This window comes from Pleurodeles waltl, chromosome 12, assembly GCF_031143425.1.
Source record: "Pleurodeles waltl isolate 20211129_DDA chromosome 12, aPleWal1.hap1.20221129, whole genome shotgun sequence".
In the NCBI taxonomy this organism is placed as follows: domain Eukaryota; kingdom Metazoa; phylum Chordata; class Amphibia; order Caudata; family Salamandridae; genus Pleurodeles; species Pleurodeles waltl.
In genome coordinates, this window is record NC_090451.1 from 115,931,276 (window position 1) to 115,942,877 (window position 11,602).

Consider the following 11,602-nt stretch of genomic DNA (forward strand, 5'->3'; position numbering starts at 1 on the left):
GGTTTAGCATCTTCTGACAATTTGATCTGCCAATACCCTGCAGTCAAATCAAAAGTGCTTAGATACTTGGCAGATGCCAGTGTATCTATGAGCTCATCTGCCCTGGGTATAGGGTGAGCATCAGTTTTGGTTACCAAGTTGAGACCTCTATAGTCCACACAAAACCTCATTTCCTTCTTTCCATCTTTAGAATTGGGTTTTGGTACCAGTACCACAGGAGAAGCCCATGGACTGTCAGAGTGCTCAACCACTCCTAGTTCCAACATTTTCTGAACTTCTTGCTTTATGCAGTCCCTGACATGGTCAGGCTGCCTATAGATCTTACTTTTGACAGGTAAACTGTCTCCAGTATCTATAGTGTGCTCACACCAAGAAGTGGTGCCTGGCACAATGGAGAAGAGTTCTGAAAATTGTCCTAGGAGATTTATGCAATTATCTTTCTGCTCAGCAGTAAGACAATCAGCCAAAACTACACCTTCCACAAGAGCATCTTGTTCTGTGGAAGAGAAGAGATCAGGTAGAGGATCACTGTCTTCTTCCTGTCCCTCATCAGTTGCCATGAGCAGGGTGAGATCAGCCCTGTCATAGTAGGGTTTCAGGCGGTTGACATGGAGCACCCTAAGGGGACTCCTGGCAGTGCCTAAGTCAACCAAGTAGGTGACTTCACCCTTCTTTTCAACAATTGTGTGGGGTCCACTCCATTTATCTTGGAGTGCTCTTGGGGCCACAGGCTCCAAAACCCACACTTTCTGCCCTGGTTGGTACTGAACCAAAACAGCCTTCTGATCATGCCATTGCTTCTGGAGCTCTTGGCTGGCCTGAAGGTTTTTACTGGCCTTTTTCATGTACTCAGCCATCCTTGATCTGAGGCCAAGTACATAATCCACAATATCCTGCTTAGGAGCTTTTAAAGGTTGTTCCCAACCCTCCTTTACAAGTGTGAGTGGACCCCTAACAGGGTGTCCAAAAAGAAGTTCAAAGGGGCTGAAGCCCACTCCTTTCTGGGGTACCTCCCTGTAGGCAAAAAGCAGGCATGGTAGAAGGATATCCCATCTCCTGCGGAGTTTTTCAGGGAGTCCCATAATCATGCCTTTGAGAGTTTTATTAAATCTCTCCACCAGTCCATTTGTTTGTGGATGATAGGGTGTTGTGAACTTGTAAGTTACACCTCACTCCTTCCACATGGCCTTTAAGTATGCAGACATGAAATTGCTTCCTCTGTCTGATACTACTTCCTTTGGGAAGCCCACCCTGGAAAATATTCCCAGGAGGGCCTTTGCCACTGCAGGAGCTGTAGTGGTCCTTAAAGGAATAGCTTCAGGATATCTTGTGGCATGGTGCACTACCACCAAGATAAACCTATTGCCTGAAGCAGTAGGAGGGTCAAGGGGGCCAACTATGTCAACCCCTACCCTTTCAAAGGGAACCCCAACCACAGGCAGTGGGATAAGGGGTGCCTTTGGAGTGCCACCTGTCTTGCCACTGGCTTGACAGGTTTCACAGGACTTACAAAATTCCTTTGTGTCCTCAGACATCCTAGGCCAATGAAACAATGGTACCAATCTGTCCCAAGTTTTCATTTGACCCTGGTGCCCAGCTAAGGGAATGTCATGTGCCAGTGTTAGGAGGAACTTTCTGTACTCCTGAGGAATCACTAATCTCCTGGCAGCTCCAGGTTTAGGATCCCTATGCTCAGTGTACAAGAGGTTGTCCTCCCAGTAAACTCTGTGAGAGTCACTGACATCCCCATTAGCCTGTTTGACAGCTTGCTGTCTGAGACCCTCTAATGTGGGACAGGTTTGCTGTGCCACACTCAGCTCCTCTCTGGCAGGCCCCCCTTCACCCAAAAGCTCAGCAGTGTCTGCTTCCAGCTCCTCTGGTGTAGGTTCTGCACAGGGAGGGAATTCTTCTTCCTCAGAAGTAGAATCCACTGTAGAGGGAGGGATAGTAGGAAGTGGTTTGCTTCTACTAGCCCTAGCTTTAGGGAGCACTTGGTCCATTGTTCCAGGATCCAAGCTTCCCTGTCCTTTTTGCTTTTTGGCCTGAGCCCTTGTCAAAGCAAAAATATGCCCTGGGATGCCCAGCATTGCTGCATGGGCCTCCAACTCCACATCTGACCAAGCTGATGTCTCCAAATCATTCCCTAATAGACAGTCTACAGGTAAATCTGAAGCTACCACAACTTTCTTTGGACCAGTTACCCCCCCCCCAGTTGAGATTTACAACAGCCATGGGGTGGCTTTATGTTATGTTGTGAGCATCGGTTACTTGGTACTGGTGTCCAAGTATGTGTTGTTCAGGGTGCACCAGTTTCTCAATCACCATTGTGACACTGGCACCTGTGTCCCTGTAGGCCTGGACCTCAACACCATTTATTAGGGTTAGTTGCTTGTACTTCTCCAAGTTATGGGGGCAAGCAACCACAGTGGCTAAATCAATAGCCCCTTCAGAGACTAAAGTAGCCTCTGTGGTCTCCCTAATCATACCAACCCCAACTAAATTACCAAAAGTGAGCCCAGCTACTCCCTTGGATTGGCTATTAGTAGGTTTGCTCCCACCACCACTGCTATTAGTAGGGACACTAGGTGTAGCAGTAGGGGTTGTAGTGGTAGGAGCTGTGGTGCCTTTCTTTGGACAACTGGGATCTGTTGTCCAATGGCCTTTTCTTTTACATAAATAGCACCATGGTTTCTTTTCCTTGTTCTGATTAAAGGAGGATTTGGGCCCACCACCCCCACCAGAGTGTTTTTGTGGACCTGATGAAGACTCATTTTTAGATTTGTCCCCACCCTTGTCTGAAGACTTACCATCCTTCTTTTTGTTGCCATCTTTGTCACCCCCTGTATGAACTTTTCTGTTCACTCTTGTTCTGACCCATTTGTCTGCCTTCTTTCCCAATTCTTGGGGAGAGGTCAGATCAGAGTCCACCAAGTACTGGTGCAACAAATCAGACACACAATTATTAAGAATATGCTCTCTCAGGATTAAGTTATACAGGCTGTCATAATCAGTAACTTTACTGCCATGTAACCACCCCTCCAAGGCCTTCACTGCCTGGTCAATGAAATCAACCCAGTCTTGTGAAGACTCCTTTTTGGTCTCTCTGAACTTTATCCTGTACTGTTCAGTGGTTAAGCCATAACCATCCAGGAGTGCATTCTTAAGAACTTGGAAATTATTGGCATCATTTTCTTTCACTGTAAGGAGCCTATCCCTACCTTTTCCACTAAATGATAGCCATAGGATAGCAGCCCACTGCTTTTGAGGGACATCCTGTACAGCACAGGCCCTCTCAAGTGCAGCAAACCACTTGTTAATGTCATCCCCCTCCTTATAAGGGGGAACTATCTTGTGCAGATTCCTGGAATCATGCTCTTTTGCAGGATGACTATGGGGAATACTGCTGCTGCCACCATGGGTATCTAAACCCAACTTCTGTCTTTCCCTCTCTATTTCTAAAGACTGTCTATCCAAATCCAGCTGTTGCTTCTTGAGCTTCAGTCTGGTTTGTTCCACTCTCAATCTATTGAGCTCCCTTTCTAACAATCTGTCATCAGGGTGGGTGGGAGGGACATTTCTAGATACAGAGGTATGATGGGAATGAACAGAAGGAGACCTGTCCCTTACAGAGGGCACCCTAACAGCTTGGCTACCAGCATAATGTGAGATCACATCATCAGTATGGTGTGATTCAACCTCTGTACCAACTATGCTAGACTGTCTAGTAATGGGCAGGCTGAGAAGTTTCTTTCCTGAACCTTTTCCTGGGGGAGTCCCTGGATCAGATTGAGAACCATTAGCTACTTTTTCTACAGATTGGGCACTTATGGCCTTATCCTGTACTCTAAGCATATTAATTAACAGTTCTAAGGAAGGATTCTTCCCTACACTCAAACCTCTCTCTATGCAGAGACTCCTTGCTCCTTTCCAGCTAAGGTGATCATATGCAAGTTTGGACAGTTCAACATTTTTTCCTGTGCCAGACATTTTTTAGAGAGAGTTAAAGTGATAGAAAAAGAGAAAAAAGTTTTCAGAACTTTTTGGAAAGACAGAAAAAAACTTTTTAAACTTTTAAGAACTTTTTTGAAAGTTTAGAAGTACTTTTCAGCACTTAGAAAAGAGTGAAAAGAGGAAATGCAAAACTTTTTGGCTATGTGTATATACACTGACCTTGTTTTGTATATTTTTCTCTTATGAAAAGTACAATGACAAGAGTGGTAAGTAGTCTCAAGCACTTATCCCACCACTGCACAACCAATGTAGGAGGCTGGACTGGCTTGTAGTGAGTACCAAGGGGTACTTGCACCTTGCACCAGGCCCAGTTATCCCTTATTAGTGTATAGGGTGTCTAGCAGCTTAGGCTGATAGATAATGGTAGCTTAGCAGAGCAGCTTAGGCTGAACTAGGAGACGTGTGAAGCTACTACAGTACCACTTAGTGTCATATGCACAATATCATAAGAAAACACAATACACAGTTATACTAAAAATAAAGGTACTTTATTTTTATGACAATATGCCAAAGTATCTTAGAGTGTACCCTCAGTGAGAGGATAGGAAATATACACAAGATATATATACACAATAGCAAAAATATGCAGTATAGTCTTAGAAAACAGTGCAAACAATGTATAGTTACAATAGGATGCAATGGGGAAACATAGGGATAGGGGCAACACAAACCATATACTCCAAAAGTGGAATGCGAACCATGAATGGACCCAAACCTATGTGACCTTGTAGAGGGTCGCTGGGACTATTAGAAAATAGTGAGAGTTAGAAAGATAACCCTCCCCAAGACCCTGAAAAGTGAGTGCAAAGTGCACTAAAGTTCCCCTAAGGACAAAATAGTCGTGTTAGAGGGAAAATGCAAGGAAAACACAAATCAGCAATGCAACAACGATGGATTCCTGACTGAGGGTACCTGTGGAACAAGGGGACCAAGTCCAAAAGTCACAAGCAACTCGGAGATGGGCAGATGCCCAAGAAATGCCAGCGGTTGGTGCATAGAAGCTCTTACTAGGCTGAAGAACTGTGAATACTGCAGGAACGACAAGGGCTAGAGACTTCCCCTTTGGAGGATGGATCCCCCACGCCTTGGAGAGTCGTGCAAAAGTATTTTCCCGCCGGATGGACGCCAACAAGCCTTGCTACACGCAAATCATGCGTTTGGCGTTTTTGGACGCTGCTGGGGCCCAGGAGGGACCAGGAGGTCGCAAATTGGACCTGCAGAGAGAGGGGACGTCGAGCAAGACAAAGAGTCCTCACTGAAGCAGGTAGAGCCCGGAGAAGTGCCAGAAACAGGCACTACGAGGATGCGTGAAATGGTGCTCGCCGAAGATGCACAAAGGAGTCCCACGTCGCCGGAGAGCAACTTAGAAAGTCGTGCAATGCAGGTTAGAGTGCCGTGGACCAAGGCTTGGCTGTGCACGAAGGATTTCCGCCGGAAGTGCACAGGGGCCGGAGTAGCTTGCAAAGTCGCGGTTCCCAGCAATGCAGCCCAGCGAGGTGAGGCAAGGACTTACCTCCACCAAACTTGGGCTGAAGAGTCACTGGACTGTGGGGGTCACTTGGACGGTGTCGCTGGATTCGAGGGACCTCGCTCGTCGTGCTGAGAGGAGACCCAAGGGACCGGTAATGCAGCTTTTTGGTGCCTGCGGTTGCAGGGGGAAGATTCCGTCGACCCACGGGAGATTTCTTCGGAGCTTCTGGTGCAGAGAGGAGGAAGACTACCCCCACAGCATGCACAAGCAGGAAAACAGTCGAGAAGGCGGCAGGATCAGCGTTACAGAGTTGCAGTAGTCGTCTTTGCTACTATGTTGCAGGTTTGCAGGCTTCCAGCGCGGTCAGCGGTCGATTCCTTATCAGAAGGTGAAGAGGGAGATGCAGAGGAACTCGGCTGAGCTCATGCATTCGTTATCTAAAGTTTCCCCAGAGACAGAGACCCTAAATAGCCAGAAAAGAGGGTTTGGCTACCTAGGAGAGAGGAAAGGCTACTAACACCTGAAGGAGCCTATCACAAGGAGTCTCTGACGTCACCTGGTGGCACTGGCCACTCAGAGCAGTCCAGTGTGCCAGCAGCACCTCTGTTTCCAAGATCGCAGAGGTCTGGAGCACACTGGAGGAGCTCTGGACACCTCCCAGGGGAGGTGCAGGTCAGGGGAGTGGTCACTCCCCTTTCCTTTGTCCAGTTTCGCGCCAGAGCAGGGGCTAAGGGGTCCCTGAACCGGTGTAGAGTGGCTTATGCAGAATTGGGCACATCTGTGCCCAACAAAGCATTTCCAGAGGCTGGGGGAGGCTACTCCTCCCCTGCCTTCACACCATTTTCCAAAGGGAGAGGGTGTCACACCCTCTCTCAGAGGAAGTTCTTTGTTCTGCCATCCTGGGCCAGGCCTGGCTGGACCCCAGGAGGGCAGCTGCCTGTCTGAGGGGTTGGCAGCAGCAGCAGCGGCAGAGAAACCCCAGGAAGGGCAGTCTGGCAGTACCAGGGTCTGTGCTACAGACCACTGGGATCATGGAATTGTACCAACAATGCCAGGATGGCATAGAGGGGGCAATTCCATGATCATAGACATGTTACATGGCCATATTCGGAGTTACCATGGTGAAGCTACATATAGGTAGTGACCTATATGTAGTGCACGCGTGTAATGGTGTCCCCGCACTCACAAAGTTCAGTGAATTGGCTCTGAACAATGTGGGCGCACCTTGGCTAGTGCCAGGGTGCCCTCACACTAAGTAACTTTGCACCTAACCTTTACCAGGTAAAGGTTAGACATATAGGTGACTTATAAGTTACTTAAGTGCAGTGTAAAATGGCTGTGAAATAACGTGGACGTTATTTCACTCAGGCTGCAGTGGCAGGCCTGTGTAAGAATTGTCAGAGCTCCCTATGGGTGGCAAAAGAAATGCTGCAGCCCATAGGGATCTCCTGGAACCCCAATACCCTGGGTACCTCAGTACCATATACTAGGGAATTATAAGGGTGTTCCAGTAAGCCAATGTAAATTGGTAAAAATGGTCACTAGCCTGTCAGTGACAATTTGGAAAGAAATGAGAGAGCATAACCACTGAGGTTCTGATTAGCAGAGCCTCAGTGAGACAGTTAGTCACTACACAGGTAACACATTCAGGCACACTTATGAGCACTGGGGCCCTGGGTTACCAGGGTCCCAGTGACACATACAACTAAAACAACATATATACAGTGAAAAATGGGGGTAACATGCCAGGCAAGATGGTACTTTCCTACAGTGCAGTAGAGTGGCATAGAGTAGAGCGCATGTAGTGCCATTGAGTGATATTGTGTGAGATGGAGTGGAGTGGAGTACAGTGAAGTGGCATGGAATGAAGTAGTATAGAGTAGAGTGGGAGAGAGTAAAGTGGAGTGGCATAGAGTGAACTAGAGTAGAGCGTAGTGGGATAGAGTGGAGTGGCATGGAGTGGAATGGAGAGGCACAGAGTAGGGTAGAGTGCAAAAGTGTGGAATGGCATGGAGTTGAGTGGAGTGGCATAGAGTAGAGTGGCATTCTGTGGGGTGGATTAGAGTGGCATGGAGTGGCATATAGTAGAGTGGAATAGAGCTTAGTGGTGGAGAGTACAGTGGCTTAGAGTGGAGTATAGTAGCATGGAGTATAGTAGCGTAGAGTAGAGAGGGGTGCAACGGAGTAGAGTGGCATAGAGTTGAGTGGTGTACAGTGGCGTAGAGTAGAATGGGATAAAATAAAGTTGCGTACAGTAGACTGGAGTAGAGTAGCATAGAGTGGAGAGGCATAGAGTGGAGAGGAGTAAAGTAGAGTGGAATTGTATAGAGTAGAGTTCAGTTGAGTATTCTAGAGTGATGTAGAGCAGAGTGGCATAGAGTCACATAAAGTGGCATTCTATGAAGTAGGGTGGCGTAGAGAGGAATGAAGGGAAGTGGCATAGAGTAGAGTGGAGTGGAGTAGAGGGGCGTAGCAGAGAGTGACAGGGTGGAGTGGCATAGAATGGAGTAGCATAAAGTGGAGTGAAGTGGCGTATAGTGGAGTGGCATAGATTAGAGTGGCATAGAGTGGAGTGATAGAGTGGAACAATGTAGATTAGAGTGGAGTAGAACTGAGTAGAGTGGAGTGGTATAGAGTTGCACAGTGTAGAGTACAGTGGCACTGAGGGGAGGAGAGTATAGTCATGCAGAGGAATACAGTGTGAGAAAGTAACTAAAGTGTCAATAGAGACGGCGTTTAGGGTGAAAAATAAGCTGTATGCTTGTCATGAATGTTGGAAAGCACATTGCACATCCAAGAATGATACGAAAACACTTTTAAAATATAAAAAATAGCGTACTGTAGAAAGACGAAAAGAACACATGTACTTGGTCCATCCTCCATGGAGGAATGAACACAAGAAAGGAAGATTCAGTCTATGGGAGCTAAGCAATCGAAATATTGCAAATGTGAGTGACATAGAAAACAATTAATGGTAAGTAAGCTATGGGCAAGTGGTAAGCCCACTGAATTCTAAACAATATGTCTCACAGCACATTCACTGTGTACGCAAGACATAAAAATGTGTGACTAAGAGAATTCTGAGATTTAGAGCTTGACAGCAATTCACAACCCATCCAAATTGAGCCCTATATAATAATTTACAACAGAGCCAAAGTACACCTTTTATACCCCCAATGGTGGAGGTAAGATATTCAGCAGACACGTGGTCTCCCAGTGCTAAAGGATTTTGGCTAGATATGAAGTGGGCGAAGTGCCCTGAAAACATTATAAAAGTAGGACACGTGCTATAAGCAGACATCACTTCCTTGGCAAGGCAGAAGAAAGGGCACTTCAGAGGGAAGAAATGAGAGGGCTGAGGAACAGACAGATAGCTCCCCTATGGGCAGAGGTGGCGGGAGCATGGAACACTCCTGACATGACTATGATGACGATGCAGATGGGCCTCTTAACTTGCGGAGTTAGGAGCACGACAAACACACCTCTCCTAGACCTCCCTGGAAGATCATACACTGGTGAGGGTTCCCCTGGGTCCCTTCCCCCCCCCCCGGCTGGGCCCCATACAGCTGTAGACACACTCACACGATGCGTAGTGAGGTCTCGGTTTCTGGGCAAGTTGTTTGGCCTGCTTGTTATTTGTTGTAATAAGAGATGATGAGTACCTGACGTGCCAGAGCTGGAAATGGTGGGAACCGACCACCCTGCTCCATGGGCATACAGCACTGAACCGGAGACCCACAGGAGGCCCACACTACAGATCACAAGCCTGCTTACAGATTTATGCAAGGAACAGCCCTCAGCGTGGTGGTAACATAATATAATAGCAGTAATGGGTAACTGTTCAAAAGTTGTCATGGAAAGGAGATTCATACAGCTCTGCAACCTGTTACAATCCTGTGAATAATATGTACCATCTGAAATACCAATAAATAAAAAAAATTAAAAATCTGCTGCACAACTTAGGGTAAGGCTGGTGTTGTAGTGGTAGATCTGAGGCCCTAGGAGAGCTGGAGACCCCACAGAGCTACAGCAGCTCAGAAGTCCACTTGGGCTTCATCAGGGACCCGTTTTGTGACTTGAAAACCCATTAATGCAACAATAAAGGGGTGAAGTAAATGTCATCAACATTGCATAAACTGGTGTTCTTTGCAGTTTTTTTTAATAAATAACAGCGCCTGGAAGCCCTTCTGACTGTGAAGGTTTGTTTAACAAATAGTGTTGTAACAACATAAAAGAGGGGGAACTGTAAGACAGTTGCACAGATAGAAGGACGGATAGAAGGTTAAACAGATCGTCATAAATAAGCCACATGCAACGATGCATCTGTACAGGTTTGTAGACAGAAAGGCAGGTATGTAGCTGTTAGTAAATCATGGATGAGATATAATCAGCTTCACAGAAACCGCTGTAAATCACACGAGCCTGCTTTAGAAAGAACCACGCCACAAAGACCTTGGTAGTCAGCATGTAGGCTTTAAAGTGTTAACATAAACAGAGATGGGCAGAAATAGGCAGTAAGGCAGATACCCAGATTGAAATAGAAAGGTAAATAGAAAGCACATGTAGTAATAGACGTGGACTGATAAGTATATAGAGAAGCAGCTGTTGGTACGAAAATGGGATCACATATGATCAACTTTGTGTGGACTGTCAGGATTTGAAAACGGTTGCTTCATACCAAAAAAAACATAGCGCCAAGATGTCCTCCTCAATGTCCCTATGAGCGTTATAGTGTTAACAAAGCATACAGCCAGGCATCAACACTCTGTTAGACAGGTTCACAGTCACGCACAGGTAGGTGAGCAGATAGATAAGCAGGCACACGGGCAAAAAGATGGATGGACAGTGAATGGATCAATAGATGGATGGACCTCTCTGTTAAAGATGAGTCAAATGTAGGGATGGGCGTAACCAGTGTAACTCACTGCAGTGTAATTACGCGAAATTACAGCAACATTATGCAAGGTTGTACAGAATTGCACAAGGCTATTTTCCTGGTGCAAAATACACGCTCAGATCCGAAAGGAACCTGATATACACTTTGCACAAGAAAATCGCTCTAAATGCAACAGAACTGGCACAACAGCCGCTGCTCGCGCTCTTTTCCTCTGCTCTTGGGTAGATGTCTTTCCCCACATTACTCCAAATTCCACAAAGGAGCGTAATTGTGTAATTCACGATTCGACCACGACTAATAAACTTGGCTTAAGTTTTAAAACTTTCCCTCTAGCTGCCCGGTGATCTGTCGGGTGCGGGATGATGAAGCCAAACGCTGATTGGGTGAGTGCGCCTCTCAGTGTCCTTCTCCGTCGCCTCTTTCTTTCAGACCCTTGGGAGCTCAGTCTTACTTTCTATACAAATATTTATTTTTAGACCTTTTTTCTTCGCGGCCTGAATTGCTGCAAAAACTGATATTTGACTAGCAGGATCCCTTTCAACATTGAAAGCTACTCCGCGTCAGTACAGGAGCCTCGGCGCTGCAGGTACAGGAGACACAGACATCCATCCCTCTTGCTGACCGGGTGCCGTGAAACCAAACTGTAGCTTATACTTTTCACATCAGGACCGCCACAAACGTAAAAGCGCAGAAAGGTGAAATAAATAATAACATTGTTAACGCGTTCTTCAAAGACATTTAATTTCACCGTTGAAATTAGGTTCAAGCTCTTAACTCATGTAAATATTAAGAAGAGAGAATAAAAATGCTGACCAACTGCCGTGACATTTCCACCCCCAATGCCGTGACTCGGATTCGAACCGAGGTTCCTGCGGCCACAACGCAGAGTACTAACCACTATACGATCACGGCGAGCTACTTGGGCTCTGAAAAGACTACCCTGGTGTGGCTCTGATAGGCTTAAAAAAGGTCACAGTGTCCGTGGAGTGGATAGATTTAGCGTTTGTTTAAAACCCATCTTTTCAAGTTAGATCAGGGTCTTTTCTTTCAGTAGCAGATCACAGCAAATATTTACCTCTCTGCTTCCAGTGACAAGACTCCCCATAAACCAAGAAGCCCAGACTTCTTAACAAGATCCACCACTCTGCCCTGCAAGTCTCAAGTGTTCTATGAGTGCTGGGGTCGGGGAAGTGAACACTGCAAAAACTTAATCCACGGCCGAC

General features: G+C 46.5%; 1 non-coding gene across 1 annotated transcript; it reads right to left on the reverse strand.

Annotated features, from left to right (window-relative positions):
- Positions 1-11,219: 11,219 nt before the first annotated feature.
- TRNAH-GUG (transfer RNA histidin (anticodon GUG)) lies at positions 11,220-11,291 on the reverse strand. The gene has a single exon. It is a non-coding gene; the product is annotated as a tRNA-His (tRNA).
- Positions 11,292-11,602: the final 311 nt, after the last annotated feature.